This window comes from Canis lupus, chromosome 9 (assembly GCF_003254725.2).
Source record: "Canis lupus dingo isolate Sandy chromosome 9, ASM325472v2, whole genome shotgun sequence".
NCBI classification, from domain to species: domain Eukaryota; kingdom Metazoa; phylum Chordata; class Mammalia; order Carnivora; family Canidae; genus Canis; species Canis lupus.
Window position 1 is genome coordinate 41769984 of NC_064251.1, and position 21447 is coordinate 41791430.

General features: G+C 37.0%; 1 long non-coding RNA gene across 1 annotated transcript; it reads right to left on the reverse strand.

Moving 5' to 3' along the window:
* Positions 1 to 11162: 11162 nt before the first annotated feature.
* Positions 11163 to 19016, reverse strand: LOC112654967 (uncharacterized). The gene is made up of 2 exons (XR_003133485.3): positions 14987 to 19016; positions 11163 to 13802 (listed from the first exon to the last, which is right to left on the reverse strand). It is a non-coding gene; the product is annotated as an uncharacterized LOC112654967 (long non-coding RNA).
* Between the last annotated feature and the right edge of the window lie 2431 nt (positions 19017 to 21447).

Genomic DNA, 21447 nt, shown 5'->3' on the forward strand with positions numbered 1-21447 from the left:
TAACCAACTAGAATATATACCATTTCTCATTCTCATCTGTGGCCATGTGCTTAAGTTTTAGCCAATGGTACATGACTAGAAGTAATTGGGCCAATTCTAGATCATACCTTAAGATGATATGGAACCTCCCCTTATTAGTTGGTACACAGACTGTAGTAGCTGGAGTAGCTATCATGAACCAGAGAATGAAGGTGCCCAAATTGACAAATCAAGAAATTAAAAGGAATCTGCGTCACAAACACTCTATCAGCCCCATGCTTGGACTGTTACAAAAGAGGGAAAACTTCCATTTTATTAAACTTTATTATAGTTGGGTTTTTTTTACAACAGCCAGAATGTGTATCTTAATAAAAACATATTCCCACTGGCAGTACATAAGAGTATATTTTGTTTCACATCTTTACTGACATTAACTATCATGAAATCTCCGCCAAACTGATAAGCTTTTGAAATGGTATTTCACTATTTTTTTAACTTGAATTTCCCTGACTAGGAGTCAATTTTTCATATTTATTAGCCATTCTAGCCTTTTGTCTCAGTCAGTACACTTGTCCATTTTTAATTAAATATTTTATTTAAAAAATATTTTATTTATTTATTCATGAGACACAGAGAAAGAGAGTCAGAAACACAGGCAGTGGGAGAAGCAGGCTCCATGCAGGAAGTCTGACGTGGGACTCATCTCAGGACTCCAGGATCATGCCCTGGGCTGAAGGGGGCGCTAAACCGCTGAGCCACCTGGGCTGCCCTCTTCACCCATTTTTTCGCTGGATATCTTTCTTGTCAACCAAAATCTTTAAATATTCTGTATATATGATGCATTGTAAATTGCTTTTTCTTGAATTAACCTTGCTGTTTGGCGTAATCCCAGTATTCTCAACTGTCAAACAAGACGGTTAACATGGTTTTGCAGTATCTGTCACTTGAGAAGAGGAAGGAGGCTGAGAGCATAATTCTCAGTTCTGCATATAGAGACACCTCTCAGCATCTGGAATTTGCGAACAAATTTCTATAATACCACATAATGGATTTTCTTTCTTTTTTCTCTTATTAAAGAGATTTGAGAGTATGAGTGAGAGGAGGGGCAGAGAGAGAGGGAAAAGCAGCTCCCTGCCGAGCAGGACCCTGGGATCACGATCCAAGCCGAAGGCAGACTCTTATTAACTGAGCCACCAAGGCACCCCCATAATGGATTTTTCTTATAAAAAATGCACAAAAGGGAACACCTGGGTGGCTCAGTGGTTGAGTGTCTGCCTTTGGCTCAGGGTGTGATCCTGGAGTTTCAGGATAGAGTCCCACATCGGGCTCCTTGCATGGAGCCTGCTTCTCCCTCTGCCTGTGTCTCTGCCTCTCTCTCTGTGTGTCTCTCATGAATAGTAAATATTTTTTTTAAAGTGCACAAAAATCAAAAGGAAAAAGGTATATTTCATAGATTGACACTGTCTTTGAAAAACTGTGAGAACTAAAGGATTTAATAACACAGGCACAGTTGGGCACAGTTGGGACACCTGGGTAACTCAGTGGTTGACCATTTGTCTTCAGCTCAGGGCATGACCCCTGAGTGCCAGGATTGAGTCCCACCTTCAGATTCCCTGCATGGAGCCTGCTTCTCCCTCTACTTCTCTGTTTCTCTCATGAATAAATAAATAAAATCTTAAAAATAAAGTAGGCAGAGAGATGGAGCACCTAAGTGGTTCAGTTAAGCATCCAACTCTTGCTATCAGCTTAGGTCTTGATCCCAGGGTTGTGAATTCAAACCCCACATTGGGCTCCATGCTGGGCATGGAGCCTACTTTAAAAAGAAAAAAAATAGGCAGAGTGTGAGGGAGACTGACTAAATTGACTCCAGGAGAAACAAAAAGCTTCACTGAAGGGGCACCTGGCTGGCTCAGTTGGTTAAGCATCTGACTCTTCATTTCAGCTCAGGTCATGACCCCAGGGTCTTGAGATCAACCTCACATTGGGCTCTGTGCTTAGTAGGGAGTCTGCTTGTCCCTCTCCCTCTGTCCCCTTCCCCCAAGCTTTGTGCAAGAATGCACGCTCTCTTATGCTCTCGCCCATACTAATAAATAAGCAAAATTTTAAAAAAAGTTTTTCTTAAGGCTTCACTAGAAAAGAATTGTAATCACATTACATTTCTTGGCCTCTTTTTTTTTAAGATTTATTTATTCATGAGAGATACAGAAAGAGGCAGAGACATAGGCAGAGAGAAAGAGAGAAAGAAGCAGGTTCCCTGCTGGGAGCCTGATGCAGCACTCGATCCCAGGACCCCGGGATCACAATCTGAACCAAAGGCAGATGCTCAACCACTGAGCCACCCACGTGCCTCCATTTCTTGGCCTTTTAAATAAAATTCACAATCATAAAAAATCTTTGTCAATTTCCAATTTTAAAATCAATCTATAGGCAAAACACCTTGTATACAGAACAAAATGTAAATATCCCAACCTTGACACTGCAAGAAGTATAAATGTCCAACGTAGGAAGTGAAAGGTGGAAAAAGAACAGAAGAGTAAAGGATGATGGTATCAAGCAAGGGGTTGAGATACTGTCTTCAACTGATGGAACAGGAATAAAGATACATTAAAGAGATTAATAGTGAAACAAGAAAAGTGATACAATTACATAAAGAAGGAAGCTGTGGTAGAGATGCCACAGGTGAGCTAAATTCTTCCCTAAGACAGAAATCAATAGATATTAAGTCAATAACGTGAGGATGTTATTCAAATACACTAAGGTAAAGCCAAAAGAAATACTGTTAAAAGTAATTCTTCCTTGGGACTATGTGGGTAGCACGGGGAACTATTTGCTTTTTATTTGATCTACATTAGATTTTTAAAAGTGATGTGCATTGCTTCTCTGCCTTTTGAGTAAGATCAAGTGTAAAGGCGGTATGTAGTACTTTAAATAAAAACTTATCTTTAAAAAAAAAAGACAGCAAGGAGGGCACCTGGGTGGTTCAGAGGGTTAAGCACCAGTCTTCGGGTAGGGTCATGATCCCATGTGATCAAGCTCCACATCAGGCTCCCTGCTCAGCGGGAAGTGTGATTCTCCCTCTCCCTCTGACACTGGCCCTGCTTGTGTCACGCACTCTCTAATAAATAAATAAAATCTTTAAAAAAAAAAAAAGACAGTAGGAACTTTGTACAGATTTCCAGGACCTGGGTAAAAGATTTTGTGTTCTTAGTAACTATTAGCATCTAGAGTTAAATACTTTGTCTCACCACTATTTGCTGATTGAGAAAGAGGACCAAGGTATGCTTTGTCAACACTGTTATCAGCTTTTTTTGATTTGAAGATGACATCATAGGGATAAACCTATTCAACAGAACACTTAGTGCCATGTGCAAAGACACTATGAACCACAGGTAGAATAAGCTCTTTCAAACACCACAGTAATAAACTCAGTCACCTATTATGACTACTTCCAAGATATGCTCTCTCCCACCCAAACACGTTCATTTTTGCTTTTGTGATCTCAATACTCTTGGTATACTGCATTGCCCCCAAAAGTCTCCTAGGAACTGATATGATGCTAAACACTAAATACTTGTATTTATTCCCAATACAACCTGCAGCTGGATCCCAGTGGCCAATTACTGGCTCAACTGCACCAATCTCAACCCCCATGACATTATGCTCCCTCATACTGACAGATCATTTGGCACCTTGTCCATTATCAAATCTTTCTTTCTGGGACTCAGTTTCCTGCTATTGTTAGCGGCTAAATTCCAAAATCAGCTTCCAGCCAAGAAGTCCCACACTAGTAACCCATAGGAGAACTGGCTTACAAGTCTGTTTCATTTTAAATTTTAAACAAAACTCTTTTTGCTAAATTTGAAAAGGCTTCTAAATTCCCTAGAAAAATGAAATCTGGCAATCCTGACTAAACATTACACATGGCATAAACCTTGTTTAGAAGGAACAGTAGTTCACCACTCTCCAATTGGTTTGACTCATTTCTATTACCTATCTGGTTCCTGTGAGTATTTTAGCTTGCAATCCCTAGCCTAGCCTACCTCTATTCTAACCAAAAGCTAACCTTTCACCATATAGAAAACAGGAACTTTTTATTCTAGCAGACATCACACAGGAAAAGTTATGTCTCAAAAAAATCCTGATACATTGTATACCCTTCTAATCTTCCTGCAAAAAACACAAATTGCATTTCTCAGAACAGCTATATCCAAGATTACTCTGCTGTTAAAAAGGGTTATAATTTAGCCAATCAGTAAGTATACGGTCTAAAGATCCTGCTTAAAAGAACAGCATGACTGAGTCAGATTTAGATTGCACAATGTTCAAATAAAGGCATGTGCCTATCTGGACCTCTAATCTGTTTCAATGAAATCAATTAACCCACTGCTGGCAAGTTAGTTGGATCCAGCAATTATAAGTACCTCTCTTTAAGTTCCATACTACAGCATGCTAGGTTTAGAGATGCAATGAACAAGACATAGTTCTGCCTTCAAGGAGGTTACAGTCCAGCACAGACAGGCAATATTCAAGGTTAAATAACTGGAGCAATGAAAGCATAAATGAAGGTCATCATGAAGACTCAGGGGTTTATAATAGGAAATAACCTCCAAACTAAAATTTAGTAAGTATGGAAGCAGAAATTTCCAAGCCAAAGAGATAAGGGGAGGAGATATGGAGATATAGGCAGAAAAGAGCTAGAGCTTAGGACCACAGAAGAATGACAAGCATGGACACCGGGAAGACAAGTAGGGGTCAGATTATGAAAGGTGACCAAATAGAGAATAAAACATGAGTGTCATTCATTACTCCTACCCCTAATGTCACTTCCGATCATTCACGTTTTATCCTGAGGGAAAAGATAAATCATCAAAATATTAAAATAAGGGGATCCCTGGGTGGCTTAATGGTTTGGCGCCTGCCTTCAGCCCAGGGCGTGGTCCTGGGGTCCGTCCTGGGATCGAATCCCACATCGGGCTCCCTGCGTGGAACCTGCTTCTCTCTCTGCCTGTGTCTCTGCCTCTCTCTCTCTCTCTCATAAATAAATAAAAATATTTAAAAATATTAAAATAAGAATGGGAAAAGCTGAAGAAACACCAAAAAGAATAACCTAGAGACTATTATGAAGAGTCACTCTGTGAAAAATAGAATTAAGAAAATTAGAAGCCATAAACTGGAAGAAAATAATTGCAAAACCCACATCTGCTTTATCAAAAATATACAAAGAACTCTTAAAGCTCAACAAGCAACCCAATTTAAAAATGGACCAAAGGCCTCAACACACACCTTACCAAAATATAAGCATATGAAAAGATGCTCCACATTATATGATATCAGGAAAATGCAGATTAAAATGAGATACTGGGATCCCTGGGTGGCTCAGTGGCTTAGCGCCTGCCTTCGGCCCAGGGCATGATCCTGGAGTCCCAAGATCGAGTCCCGCATCAGGCTCCCTGCATGGAGCCTGCTTCTCCCTCTGCCTGTGTCTCTCTCTCTGTGTGTCTCTCATGAATAAATAAAATCTTTAAAAAAAATAAAACGAGTTACTACTGTGCACCTATTAGAATGCCGTAAATCAAACACTGACACCACCAAATGCAGGCAATGAAGTAAAGCAATGGCAACTCTCACACGTTGTCAGTGGGAATGAGAAATGGTATATCCACTGTGGAAGATGGTTTGGCAATTTCTTATAAAACTAAACATATCGGGCAGCCCTGGTGGCTCAGCGGTTTAGCGACGCCTTCAGCCCAGGGTGTGATCTTGGAGACCCGGGATCGAGTCCCACGTCGGGCTCCTTGCATGGAGCCTGTGTCTCTGCCACTCTCTCTCTGTGCCTCTCATGAATAAATAAAATTTTAAAAAACAAAAAAACTAAACATATCTTTATAATCCAACAATTAGCTTATGCTACTTGACATTTACCCAAAGTAGTTGAAACTCATGGCCACACAAAGACCTGCACATGATTGTTTATAGGAGCTTTACTCATAAATGCCAAAACCTAGAAGTAACCAGGATGTCCTTCAGTGGGTGAATGGTTAAACTGTTATATCCAATAGAATATTATTCAGCGCTAAAAAAGAACTATAAAGCCATGAAAAGATATTGAGGAAACTTAAATGCTTATTTCTAAGTGAAAGAAACCAATCTGCAGGGATGCCTGGGTAGCTAAGTGGTTGGGTGTCTGCCTTTGGCCCAGGGCGTGATCCTGAGTCACGGGATCGAGTCCCACATCGGGCTCCCTGCGTGGAGCCTGCTTCTCCTTCTCCATCTGGCTGTGTCTCTGCCTCTGTCTCTGTGTGTCTCTCGCTAATAAATAAATAAAATCTTAAAAAAAAAAGAAACCAATCTGCAAAGGCTTTATACTGTAGGATTCCAACTATAGACATTCTGGAAAACCAAGACTACAGAGACAATAAAAAGATCCAAGTAAGTGCTGGTGAGGATAAGGAGAAAAAGGACCTCTTGTGCACTGTTGGTGGAAATTTTTTTTTTTTTCTGTTGGTGGAAATTTAAGTTGGTGCAGCCACTATGGAAAACAGTATAAAGATTCCTCAAAAAACTAAAACTAAAAATACCATACAGCCCAACAATTCCACTTCTGGGTACCTACCCAGAGAAAACAAAAACACTAATGTGAAAAGCTATATGCACCCCTTGTTTACTGCCACATTTTTTACAGTAGCTAAATTATGGAAGCAACCTAAGTGTCCATTGATAGGCCAATGGGTGTTCACATATACAATAAAATATTACTGTCATAATAAAAAAAATGGAATCTTGTCGATGACATTAGAGTGATGACATTATGCTAAGTGAAGCAAGTCAGACAGGAAAAGACAAACACCGTATGATCTCATTTATATGTGAAATCTAAAAAACAAAAACAGAAAAAGACCGTAAGAGTACAAGCTGGTGGTTGCTGAAGATGATGGAGCGGGGCGGGGAGGATGAACAAAATAGGTGAAGTAATTTAAAAGATGCAAACTTCCAGTTTTAAGTCATGGGGATGGACGTACAGCAATACAACCAACAACAATGTAGCAACCGTATGGTGACAGATAACCACACTACTATGGTGAGCACCTCATAATGTTTGTAACTGTCAAGTCACTATAGTGTATACCTGAACTGGTGTATATGTCAGCTACTTCCTCAAAGGAAAAATATAAACAGCAAAAACAAAAAATTATGATCCGTGGTTGCCAGGTGTGGGAGTGGAGATGAATAGATCATAGAGCATTTTTAGGACAATGTAAACACACTGTATAATGCTGGATATAGGGATCCCTGGGTGGCGCAGTGGTTTGGTGCCTGCCTTTGGCCCAGGGCGCGATCCTGGAGACTCGGGATCGAATCCCACGTCGGGCTCCCTGCATGGAGCCTGCTTCTCCCTCTGCCTGTGTCTCTGCCTCTCTCTCTCTCTCTGTGACTATCATGAATAAATAAATAAAATCTTAAAAAAAAAATGCTGGATATATGCTGTCTTACTTTTATCCAAACCCACAGAATGCACTACACCAAGAGCAAACTCAAAGGAAACTATGCATTTGGAGTGACTGTGACATACCACCATAGGTTCAACCTTGGTAAAAAACTGTACTATTCTGGCATAGGATGATGATAAAGGGAGAGGCTATGAATGTGTGGGAGCAGAGGAGGTATGATAAATCCCTATGCCTTTAAATTTGGTCGTAAACCTAAAACTGCTGTGAAAAATAAAATCTAAAATAAGCAAGCAAGCAAATGGTGGTATTCCAGAACACAGTAAAAAACAAAAACCACACAACTGTAAATTTAAGTTTCTACAAGTTTTATACATAAAGCATGTAAAAAAGTAATGGGGGTGCCTGGTTGGCTCAGTCAGTTAAACTCTGCCTTCGACTCAGGTCATGAGCCTAGGGTCCTGGGATGGAGCCCTGCATCAGGTGCTCTGTTCAGCAAGGAGCCTGCTTCTCTGCCTGCTTGTGCTATGTCAAATAAACAAATCTTTAAAAAAGTGAAAAAGTAATGGCCTTGGCTTTTACTATTTTCATGAATCAAGAAAATGGTCATCAAACAAGTGCAAAGTGGCTCAAGAGTGATGCTGGGGGCACTTGAAGATTTGGAGAGATGTGGGAAACCTGACTATATCCTTACACAGAATGGTTTTGCAGCATCATGAACCCAGCAAATACTGTGATGTATGCTTATACATTATACACCTACAGTGTATGATACGCTCAGACATGAAATTGCAAGGTTATGTGACTGACTCAGTGGTGCAGCACTATATAACCAATATTCAAAAAGAAAGGATATTAACCAAAAGTAATCAAAAAATTTATCGAGAACTACCTAATACATCAAAGACTTCAATGAAGGGGAACTTCAGAAGTCGAGGGTTAAAGATGTCAGGAGGACAAGTATAATAAATATATTTATAAGTGGCTCATTTTATTTTAGATGAGGAGCAGCTCACTGATTCTCTCATACTCCAGGTACAAATAACCAGTAATAATCAATAGCATATCCATTTATGACAACTACTAGAAGCTGTACTTCTGTGGAGAACCAGGTTTCAGGAAGGTTCCATGGAGAAATTAGAGGGGAGTTCAATTACGTGCAGAGAACTTTGCTATATGGGCAGAACAGAAAGGTTATTGAGGGAGGGGAGCAATGTCTTACCACTGGCAAAAATGGCAGAAAAAGTGAGGTATTTACCTGAAGGTGACCAAGGAAAATTAAAGTCTTTAAGATTTTATTTATTACACACACACACACACACACACACACACACACACACACAGTCAGGAGGAGAAGCAGGCTCCCTCCTGGGAACCTGATATAGGACTCAATCCCAGGACCCTGGGATTATGACCTGAGCTGAAGGCAGATGCTCAACCAGTCACCCAGGCGCCCTGATAATTTCTAAGAATATTTTAAAATAGGCATGGTGAACAGAAATTTTTGATTTTTTTTTTTTAAGTGAGCTTCTACACCCAACATGGGGCCTGAACTCGTGACCTGGAGATCAAGCATTGCATGCTCAACTCGTTCAGCCAACCAGGTGACTGGAGAAATTCTTTGAACTTGACCAACTCAACAGCAGTCAGGCGCAAGTATAGTTCCCAAGTCTTTCTACCCCACATCAGGACAACATGAAGAAAACAGTGGCAGCCTCTGGTAATCCACTAGAGATTTGGGGCACTTCTGAAGAGATGTGAAGTCCAAAACCACAGCTACAGTGTTATTTAATCTCTATACCTAACAAGGGGCTTGAACTCTCAAAACCCCAAGATGAGGAGTTGTAGATTCTACCAACTATGTCAGCCAAATGCCACTAGTGTTATTTTTTTTTTTGATTTTATTTATTTATTCATGATAGTCACAGAGAGAGAGAGAGAGAGGCAGAGACACAGGCAGAGGGAGAAGCAGGCTCCATGCACCGGGAGCCCGATGTGGGATTCGATCCCGGGTCTCCAGGATCGCACCCTGGGCCAAAGGCAGGCGCCAAACCGCTGCGCCACCCAGGGATCCCACACTAGTGTTATTTTTAACGCTAAAATCAAAATCACTTCATTTTCTAAAGAAAATGTATATCCTAAATGTGATATTCAAGGACCTTTACGTATTAACCTCAAATTACTGTTTCTGTCTCTCCAACTTTCACTCACTTGACTCTCCATACTATTAACATTTTCCACTCTTTTCTCCGAACACCATTTTCAAATTGTCCAAATCCTAACAATCCTTCAAGACATAGTTCAAATGCCACCTCTTCTCGGACATGATGCAAGTGGAATTTCCTTTTGCCAAACTTCCATTGGAGAAATATTCTCTTTATGTTAACATCTATTTTTCTTACTCAACAAGACTAAATTTCGCACTTTTAAAAAAATTTATTTATTTATGATAGTCACAGAGAGAGAGAGAGAGAGAGAATGAGAGGCAGAGAAACAGGCAGAGGGAGAAGCAGGCTCCATGCACCAGGAGCCTGATGTGGGACTCGATCGCGGGTCTCCAGGATCCCGCCCTGGGCCAAAGGCAGGCGCCAAACCACTGCACCACCCAGGGATCCCTCGCACTGGTTTTTTAATCTCTCAATGTCTTACTAGATCCTCAATAAACATTTCCTAAAAAGCAAAGCCTTGCTCATCAGCTGTGGATAGAACCGTGAGTAAAAAAAGTTTAAATTCCAAATCTGTCCCTCTTGCCTTTTTCAGTGCTTCTTCCATTAAAGAGGGTTGGCATCATCTAGCTTCTCCAATGATCATCCAGTCAATTGTTAACACCAGTTCCACCGGAGTTCTCTTCTGAGCCAGGGTTTTCCTGCTTTCTAACTAATCCTTATACTGCCCACCAACCTTCCACCCCACCCCCACAGAAGAGTGAACTTCAAAAAAATCAAACTATGTAATTACTCACCAGCTCAAAAGTCCTTCAATGACTTCCGTTGAAGTAAAACTCAAATCAGTCCAGTGTGATCTGATCCATCTAACCTTCCCAATTTCCTATTACATGCATAACCCCTTCCCCATCCACTCACAAATCTTTTTGTTCTTCCTAAAAATGGTTATGCTCTCCCGTTTCTGCACCTACCCCTTCTGCCTGGCATATGGTTACCCAGAAAGACTTTTTCCAAGGGCTAGCTTCTTAAATCCTCAGCTCCAAGGTCCCTTTTCAGATGCATTACCTATATACATTGGATAGCATCCAAGCATATAGTAGGCATTCATAAGCATTTCCTAAATACAACTTTTCAGATTTTCAGTTAACCGCCTGCCCCCATCCTACCTCTGTAATCTCCACTGGTGGGACAAGGCTAAAGTCTTTTATAAATAGTTACTTTTTCTCACAAGCCTAGGAAATTCGTAATTGTATCATTTTTAGAGAAAGTCATAAAACTAGTAAGTAAATAGACAAGGATTTGACTGCAGGCTCTAAGTTTAGGCTTAGTCTAAACCACTATGCTACTACATCTAGTTCATTCTATCTGTTCAACCTCAACATTTGATCACATACCCCATAAATCCAGTGTAAACATCATCATTTACCTTACTTTCTCCCAAGACATTTCTTTTTTAATAAAAATGCCTTGTCTTTTCCACACAAAAACTGCTTAAGACAGCTGATGTTTATCAATCATTCTCAATATAGATTGTTCTGGATACACTTAATAAAATGAGCTCAGACAACCGTGATAAATAATAAATGAAAGATTTTATTCATCTTTGTAAATAACAGGCGCTGAAATATTAATGGTCAACCACAATCATGGTGCAAAGAGGCTTATGTTTAATAATGCAGAAGCAAAAAACCTTCCACTTTTAGACAAAAACACTAACTGAAAACTGCTTCAGCTCTGAAAATAAAACCCCATTTCTCAATGGTAGTTTTGGCTTTTTTAAAGCTTGGCAATCACCCCCCTCCCAGCCCCTACCAGATTACCTCAAACAAAAAACTGCAGGGCCTTTTGGAGTGTACAGCTATACACTAAGGAACTTCTCCCCCCCCCCCCCCCCCCTAGAAATAGGCTAAAATTCAACACTAGTAAACACAATTGTGGTCATCCACTTCATTTTTCTTTTATTAGCCTTCAGGTGATACGCCATTAGTGACAAAATTCACTAACATAACTTGTGCATGGAAATTTATTTAGAGAGTAAAGGGGAGACGGAGAATCTTAAGTAGGCTCCACACTAGATATAGGATTTATTCTCACAACCCTGAGATCACTACCTGAGCCAAATTCAAGTCAGATATGCTTAACCAACTGAGCCACTCTAGGTGCCCCATAATTTATGCTACTAGCCTAATGCTTGTTTAGCTAGATAATTTAACCACACAAAGGGACTAGTCCTTTCTTTCTCGCTTGCTTGTTCAGGTCCTCCTTACTATCATATATTCCTTGTATAACTTTTTCCATTCCCCTTCTTGCCAGTACAATGCTAGAATGAAGCCTATAGACTGAATTGAGGTGAGAAGGGCCCCCTCTTTCCTACAACCCTTGAACTGCTTCACAAAATAACATTATCCTAGTTTGGAAAGAAATGAACGTATTTCTCAGACATTGGTCACCTCCCCTGTGTAGCAATTAAAAGTTTTCACTTAAAGTTCCATTTACTATCTTATTACAACATCCCGGAGCAAACAGGAGAGATTTCAAATCTCATCACTTTTTCTATTAAATTAAAAAGCACTGCTTCCATGAAATCAAATACCAGCTTCACAACATTTTACTATTAGACAATTATTCCTACAAATATTCCAAAAAGAGCATCAAGTTGTGTTCTTCCCCCCCCCCCCCCATTTCTGATCAGCCGTCTATTGTCAGTTTTAACTGGAGCTGAAAAACAGAAGGCTTTAAACTGAAAAGTCATCACTGGGTTTTTAAATAGAGCATTTAAATAATTCTTCTTGAAGGTATTTTATCAGCCACTTATTTCTACCCTGAAAAAAGCTTAAAATACAATTAGTATTTAAAGCACTATACAAAATAAAAACAAACCAGACAAAAGAGTAAGGTACATTTCAATTTAATCATTGTGCACACAAATTTGTAAAAATGCTAGACACACATACATTAAGTCGCAAAGGAAATTTGAGAATTCTTGTTCATGTCTAAGCATTATTTTAAACTATGGAAATTTGGCTACATACTCTCACCACTATTACATGCATTTAGAGTTACATACTTACCACATTTTCAATGTCTGCTTATCCTTGCTAGGAAAGGACAGACTTCCTTAGAAATTTACTTCACTTTAAATCTTAAAGACATAAATTGAGGGTCCACACTTTGTTTAGTGTTTATCTAAAAGAATACATCACCATTATCACATACTCAAAATATCAATTTTCAGAAGACTATCATTTTCCATACTAAAAAGCATTAAGAGTTTACTATTCATTGTTGGTTTATGAACATCACAGCAAGAAATACAATTTGAAAACCTTAGAGGATGCCTGGGTGGCTCAGTGGTTGAAAACATCCTTAGCTTATATTGACACCAGCTAGAATATGGCTAAAGACTGGAGACAAAAAATAATAATAATAATAATAAAATAAAATAAAATAAATAAAATCCATGTATCACTCTGAAGGAAAGTACTAAACAGGGCGTAAATTTAAAATATACACAGAGGCTAATTCCCACTGGTATACACGGTCCCAGAAACCAGTATTTCTAACCCATGTTTTTCATGCAAGGTTAGAAAGATTTAAAGATTCACTTGAAATTTTCAAGCCTCATTCAGAGATAATTCTGTAGGCATTAGTCTGCAGGAGCATTTCAGGCAAGTCCTCCTTCAAGCCTACCCTCAGCTTTAATCGCTCATGAATCACTGCAACAACAGCTTCACAAAGAGACAAATTCTGATATTTAAATTTTACACCTGTACATCTTTTGAGAACCAAAAGCATTGAGACCAAACTTTCGGTTGTCAGCTAAAAAGAAAATCAAGCTTAAAAACATTTTTAAAAACCACTGGTTTTGAGTGAAAACATTTTTTCCATCCCACCGAAAGAAAAAAAAAGTATGTTAAAAGGTTTTGCAGTTACAGACTAAGTGGAAGTCAGAAAAGTGATCGTGGATTATTAGGAAAACGTCAGGAGGCGAAATAATCAACTTCTAAAATAAATGCCAATTCGGATATTATTTAGAGTGTAAAAACTCAGATTGCCCACTTCTTTGATCAGTAGCCCATTTCAGTTAAAACTTAAAAGGAAAAATTGTGACATATAAGGATAAAATAATACTTACCAGAAAGGCAGCTTTATAGAGATGGTTTTAAGGAAAACCATTTCCACTGTATATACGCCATTTCTTATACAGATTAAACTGTGAAAGGCAATGAAACTTAAGCCCTTAGGCAATTTTATATTAAAAAACAAGTGGATATCTTATAAAATATATTTTATTATCAGTTGACACATTGAGATTTTTAATTAACTAAATGCATGACTTTCATATAAAGTAACATTAAGATGACCTGTTTTCAGTGGCTAATCACTATTCCCATTTAATAGAATATAAGATCGGCTAGTTTTATGGATTGACTGTTTCAAAATAAACATCACATTTAGGGTGTAGAGGAGGTAGCCATGCATCCTAGTCAATGCTACAGAATGAAAGGATGGTTCAGGCTTATACAAACCAAATTGTATACTTTATTATTTTCTCCTTGGTATTTAAAATGTTTACCAACTAAAGAATGTAATATTTAAAGATCAAAGAAAAGGTCTCAAGGGATGGTTGAAGACAACAATGAATTCTGATAGAAACAATTACAGTAATAAAAACCTTAACATATATTTTACAAGCCGTTATACCCTCACTGCACCTCAAAAGGAATATACAAAGAATTTATCTAGGTTTCTTGATGGGTAGTCAGTTTTCATTTGAATATTAAAAAGTGTTCTTACTTTTAATTCAAGGTAAAATGAGCCCATAGTGATGGTGCACCAACAAAATAGATTATAGTTTACAAAAAAGATGAAAATTAGTACTTATACAGCAAGTTACTAAAAACATTTAGCAAAAAAGCAGTATGAAAATATTTTCTAGCTTATGATTGCACACCATTTATCACTGCTAGAGGTGAAGAAACTTGACTTTCTTAGGTTGATTCATACTGTAAAAAGTTGAAAGGTAAAATATGAGTACTACCATGGGAGTGGCTTAAGTAAGAGCCTGGATCCAAAGCCCTGCACTCCTTTATCAGATAACCAACACGTGTAAAGCAAATCGAAACTTTCACTGTCTTTTCCTTTCATGTAAAACGGATGTACTTAGGGTCAACCATGACCAGATAATAAAGGAATAGTATTACACCTTTCTCACAACTGAGGATAATAGCAAACCTAACTACTTTGGCCCAAGTACTAAGTGTTTAAAAGTGTCCAATGGATCTTTTATTAGTTATACTCACATTTAAGTAACTGCACAGCTTTCTTCCTTGTGTGGGTTATATGGATATGTTTGAAAAAAAATAGGAACATCAGGTACTTACAGATTAAACTAACCTGTACTGGCAGGGCTGTGGGATTTTTCTTCTCTACCAGTAAGTAGCAAATGCTGAAATTCTGCTGCTAGTTAACAAAAACACAAATTGTATTAAACTGAGGAGTTCAATCCATAGTTTTAAAAAGTCAATGTGCATTAAATTTCCTCAGAACCTGATATTAATACATTTTAAACTTTTTCCCTAAGTTTTACAAAAGTTACCTTACATTGGCTCTTAAAGTGACCTTTTTGAGAATGACTTAAGAACGCTGTATATCTCTTGGACACACCTCACTTTTAATAAACTATGTAATTCCTGTATGTATATTATATGGAAATTTTGGTTCCTCTAAAAAAAAAGAGGGGCATGTATCTGGGGAAAAAAATTTCAACATGGTAATTTCTAAATTTAAGTGTGTGCAGACTTACTCTATAGAGGAAACCAATTTTTAATTGTTTAAAATTAAATTTTCAAAACACTCGATTTCATTTTCTTTTATGAGATTTAAAACATGGGCTGAAAAGTAAATCTGCTTCTCCTGACGTATATTAATAAACTAGTAACTAAAAGGGAGGCTTTGCTTAATAAATATATGCCCCCTACTATTAGAACTCAAAGCTATAGAAACCTCATTAACTCTTCCCTTGGCTCACTTGGGTGGTTAAGCAGCCTTGTTTTATTAGTAGAGAAAGGAAATGATGCTGCAAATTTTATTTTCATCTGATTGCTCAAATATTTATGAACAAAATGTTAAAAGTAACGTTAGTTATAATAAATGATTTAGTGAAACCTTAATCACAAATGCAAACCAGGAGCAAGAATGCTGTTACCTTTCGCTACATTTAAGGTTCTTAGGCCTAAACATTACCTAATGACCTCTCCCCTCAAATAATATTGGTGTATAGTAAACTGAAGAAACATTCATTTTTATCCAAGTTGGGCATCAAAAATTTCACTGCCAGCTCCTCTCAAATTTAACCAAAGATGAAGGCATACAGACTCTTTAATATTATTAATGGTTTATAAAAAATAAAAAAAAAATCCCCACAAAAACCCAGACGCCGTAAGAATGCCAAAGGGGTCAAGAGAATTCCAGAAAAGGCCTTCCCCTCTTTATACAACATTACACAAACCCCTGGCCAAACACAAGCACATTACTGAAGCTGTGCCGTAAGACGACCTTACACAACATTACAGCATTTAGAATTAATAAATGGGGTCCAAGTTATCAATCATTAAAGTAGTTTACTCACATGTATCTTCTCTGTAGTTAATTTGATCAAGATTAAACATATACACATATTCTATTATAGCTGATTATATGCCTCCTAATGAACCTAATCATGAACAGTCTTGATTTATAATACAGCATTCAATTTGCTTCAAATAGTAATAGTTCAAATTAGCTTCAGTGAAGAGTTCCTTTAGGTCTTCAGTTTCTGCCTTAATATGACTTCTACATCCTGCTTATTAGTAAAATAAAGATATTTCCCTGAGGATACATGAGCTTAATTGAACAGATTTAAAGACATGCTTCAAAATATTCAAATTCATATAGTTTCAAGCTATTATTTTTCCAGAATTAGGAAAATGAAAGGCTCTTCCCTTTACGGCCAAATTATTATACAAGAATGTATACAGCTCAGAGCAGAATAAACAATGCTTATAAAAAGCAATTCTCTTCTGACCTTTATTAAAGAAATCTTTTTTTAAATGCTACTTTCAAACTTACTATATCTCAACAAAAATGCCAAGTATTAACATGAAGACACTGGGGAAAAGTTGGGAGATATTTCAAGTATTTGGGAGCTCAAACTGAAGTCCTGTATCCCATTTCCTAAGCATTTGTTTGATTTACATCCCATGATAGGGTATGCCTAACAGCAAGATATTTTATTTAAAGTATTGTTCGGAAAATTCAACATTAATCACAAAATTACGAATAACCACTATGTACATCATTAAAGTAACTGCTTCTCAATTTTGCCAAGAAATATCACACAGAAGTTAAAGGATTTCTATGCTAGAAAAACAAAAAGTCATTTATTAAAATGATTCAGATGACAGAAAACAAAATACTGAGAAAGGGTAAAAAAAAAGAAAAAAAAAGGGAGGGGGGAGTAACCTTTACTAATATTCAAGTCATGAGACAGTAAGGAGAAGTGTAACTAGGGGAATCGTTTACTTACAAACCTGCCTTAGAGTGAATAGTCTTATAACTGAATCCCTCCTTCTACAAGAGTTTTCCATAAAAGTTACAGTAAGAGAAAGCCGACTTTGTTTTAGAATAACATACAATGATTACTTAATGAAATAATATTGCCTCTTTAAAAGACATACCTGATTTATACAAAATTTTTATATTTTAAATGCTTTTTATCTCCTAACCAATACAAGTATCCATTTACTCAAAACAAAATGTTATCTCTGTAAGATAGCTAGTTCAACATTTCCTTTCATTTACGAAGTTTACCAGTGGAAGTGGACAGACACCTGAAAGTTTTGTAATTCTCAAAATCATACTACTTCAGAGGTATCAAGAAAATTAACAAATTATGCCACTCTTAGAAAATCCCTCCAACTCCCAGTACTCAAGTGTGCATGTAAGCCTATTTTAATTATTTCAAACTATTTCAATTATTTCACCCTATTTCAATATTTTCAATTCTAATTATTAGAATCAAGACAAGCAGCCTCACTCTTGAATATTTCACCATATTGGGTGATGGTAGATTCAATAGAAAACATCTCCAATTAAGGAGACTCAAGCTGTAATTGCCAAACAGGTTATAAATATATTCTTTTGCTGTAACAAATTTTTTTTTTCAAATACTAAGATCTTTTTTCCATGATTCAGTTACAGAGAAAATCCTATGTTCTAATTGTACAGGTGAAAATTTGGAATTCATTTAATGTACACTTCTCTTCATTATGCATTCAAGAATTAAAACCACATAGAAAACAATCCTGGGTTAGCTAAACACTGTACCTACACACTGTTACTGTTCAAAAGCAAATGCAATCTGGATAGAACAGATGTGTCGCTTAAACACAGGAAGGAACAAAAGTAAACCAGGTTTATGTTTTGGGCTATCTTCCATTTCCTTCTTTACCTCCCACAACACACACACATAAACACGTTTCTCACCAGATAAAAGCAAATTTTAGTTGGAATCATATGTGGATACTTTTCATGTGTGCATATTGCCTAAAACATCGTTCAGCAAGGCTGAAAATGAACCTCAAAACGATTATTCCAAAACCACAGTTCAATGTACTAGCTTTACATTTATGATTCTATTTGTTTGATTACCTGAAAATTAGTAATCTAGCCATACTGACAGGTCTGCAATTCCCAAACCCTTTAATTATCCTTTTATCTTATCAAATGTGTAGTGTATATGCATACATACCACACACCACCTTCCCACTCTTCACAAGGGCTCTACATTAACATTTGCTCTAATGTGGTGAAGTTTGAAAATATTAAAAATCACAAGCATTTCCACATGACCCTTCAACCTTAATGTTCAATGCATAACTTTGGGATTAAAAATGCAGATTTCAGTATCCTGTGGTATTTCCAATGATCAAACTTATCCATGAAGTTAAATTTAATAGTTTGAGAAGAAAACGTCTAGTAACTTTTTCCTAAAAGTGAAAGTGGAAAATTTGAACAAAACATTTCATGCCTCCAAATCAAGAATGTCAAATTTTGTCAAATTACTAAAGATTGATATAGCAGTACCAGCTATACTGAGGCTGTTAACACAAAATAAATTACGTAAGATTACATATATCAAATACTTTTTATTAACACCACAGTCAAACGTGAATATTAATATAGAGCCTTCTCTGCCAAAAGAGTATAAAAATCCTAAGTTTAATTAAATTTAGGGGCCTTCACCAAACTTGCTGCAAGTTTGGGGACATAAATATCCAACAGCCATAAAGCTGTGAAAGCCCCTATAAGGAATAAAATAAATCCCACTTGCCTCAGACTGAACAGGGCAACACTGAGACTCAGCCTCAGCCTGTCCTATGGCAGGGCTATAGGAAGAAGAAAATTTTAATTTTAGAAAAACATTACCCAATTAATTTAAAAGACATGCATTAAAAAAAAAGTCCCAATGATCAAGCAAGCAAAGGAAAAAAGAGCAGCTCTTTAAAAAAAAAAACAAAAACAAAAAAACTATTGTCTGCTATAATTTCACTCTGAACCCATACTTTTTTTTTGTTGGGGGATCTTCCCCCAAATAACTAAGTTCAATTAAGCTGAGTTTAAGCTTAATATGTAATTTGATCAGTGGAATAGGAGTACACTAGGAGTCTTTTTCCAATTCCTAATGGTAAATGTGTGCAATCATTACTAAAAATAGAAGTATTCAAATTAAATGATTAATTCCAGCAGCCACTCAAAAGTTGATCCTCACTTGCTGGTCTTGTTCTGTCATACATACAGTAGGTAAAATCAACACACAATAGAAACTAGTGCCAGACAAAACGTTAAGTCGTTTTGGCTTTTTTTTTTTTTTTAAGGTGATATAGAAGTGGACTAAGGGAGAGCCAAAGTTGGCAATCCCATTAATCTTACAACTTCCTAAATTATGGCAATCACAATGCCTGCCTGAATGAATATAGCAAGTCCTAAAGGATGTCTTCTGTGAGGGCAGATGGAAGTTTACTTCAACTCAACTCCATCTACTATTTAAGGGAAGGATAAGTCAAAGTAAGAGTTAATTATTTCAACATGGTTTGTTCCATTCATGATTTAACCACACTATGGACCCCAGAAGCAGTTAGGTAAAAGGGATTTTCTAGAAGCTTAATTATGCTGATGCATGCATATATTATACTTAAAATATACCAAATGGGCACCATCTGAGCCATATACCTAACACAACACAGGAGACGGTGTGCTTAAGTGACATGCATAACACTTTGGATTAACTTTTAATTAAAAGTAAAGCTCTACAATTTATTTAAAAGCAGTAAGATTTTCTCCCTTCAGACTTCAGAAAGCAACCTTGATATAAAATATGTTATCATTGCATTAAATGTAAATAATGCTCTGCATTAATTTTTGAAACATTACTAACCCGTTTGTATTTTGTTGTTAATTAAGCCTGTACGTTAAATGCCTGAGAGACATTTGGTTTCGGAAAACATTTCCTATCTAATTATTCTAAACGTAATCATGCCATTTTAACTTACAGATTTTCAACACAAGTTCTTCTTTGGCAGTCTGATAAATGTGCTGCCAAATCTAAGTGTTAATATTAATTCCAAAACTACTTAGTAAGCAGGTGTTTGGTAAGGGAAAGGGTATGGGCCTTAGCTGCTGGCAGAAGAAACGCGTTCTTGGTAATACACAGATGCTGCCTTTTCAAGCTACTGAATTTTTCTGAACTTCAATGGTATAAGAAAAGAGCTATAAAACATTTCACTGGAGCAAAATATCCGATTTAAGACAGCATGCAGCTTTGTAAATATTTGTTGCTTAAATGAATGACTTTCACTTGTTGCTTAAATACAGACTCTTTATGATTAAAACAGTTTTCAGTATTTTCTTACAAGATTAAAAATTTTTTTCAAAGCCAAAACCCCGATTTCATGTCGTATCTACACCTTCACATATAGGTTATAAAGAATTATCACCATTTTCTTAGAAGTCTTAACTTTATGTTGAGAAAAACTCAACTTGAGCTCATTGTATTAATAATTATGCTTTATGCAGGTCATCTGATCATAGATAACCACAGAACTACCCTGCAAAAATAGATTAAAAAAAAAATGGATGCCAAAAAATGTCAACAAGAGCTGTTATTGTAGGAGACTTGTAACACAAAGATATATTGAATAGCAGTGTCACCTCTACCAAAAAGTTGTTCACAGGACACAGTAACATTCAAATTCCCAAGAATGAAAAAGTTAAGAGAAAAACCACTGAGGATTTATAATAAAAGAAGGTAGCCATCTTAAAGAAATAATGTAATTTCCAGGAGCATAATAAAATAAAAAATTTTGAATCCATCTGTTAACCATCCTAACAGAGGCACATTTAGATCATTTGGCATTATACTTAGAAAAGATTCCAACCCATTAACAGCAAAAAAACTATTACTGCATGCACCTAAGCTTCTAGAAGTTTACACCTGAAAAGCTTCTGAGGTCCACGCAGTATTGCAGTCTCAAAAATAATCAGAAGGAAATGAATGGGTCTGGCACTAGGCTCTAAGCTTTATCAGCAGGGAAGAGGATATACTAAGGTTTACATTTTAAGTATCTAGGACATCTAATGTAGTGACACCAAGGGTGAGGAATGGTGACACAATATAAAGATTTCATACCCACTATATAAGACTCATATATACCTAAGTTTTTCTGTCAACTTAAGCACTAACATACAATTCTATATATAATGTCCAGTTTAAAACATGCAGCTAAGCAACACCTACAATTCAAAGACAGAATCCAATG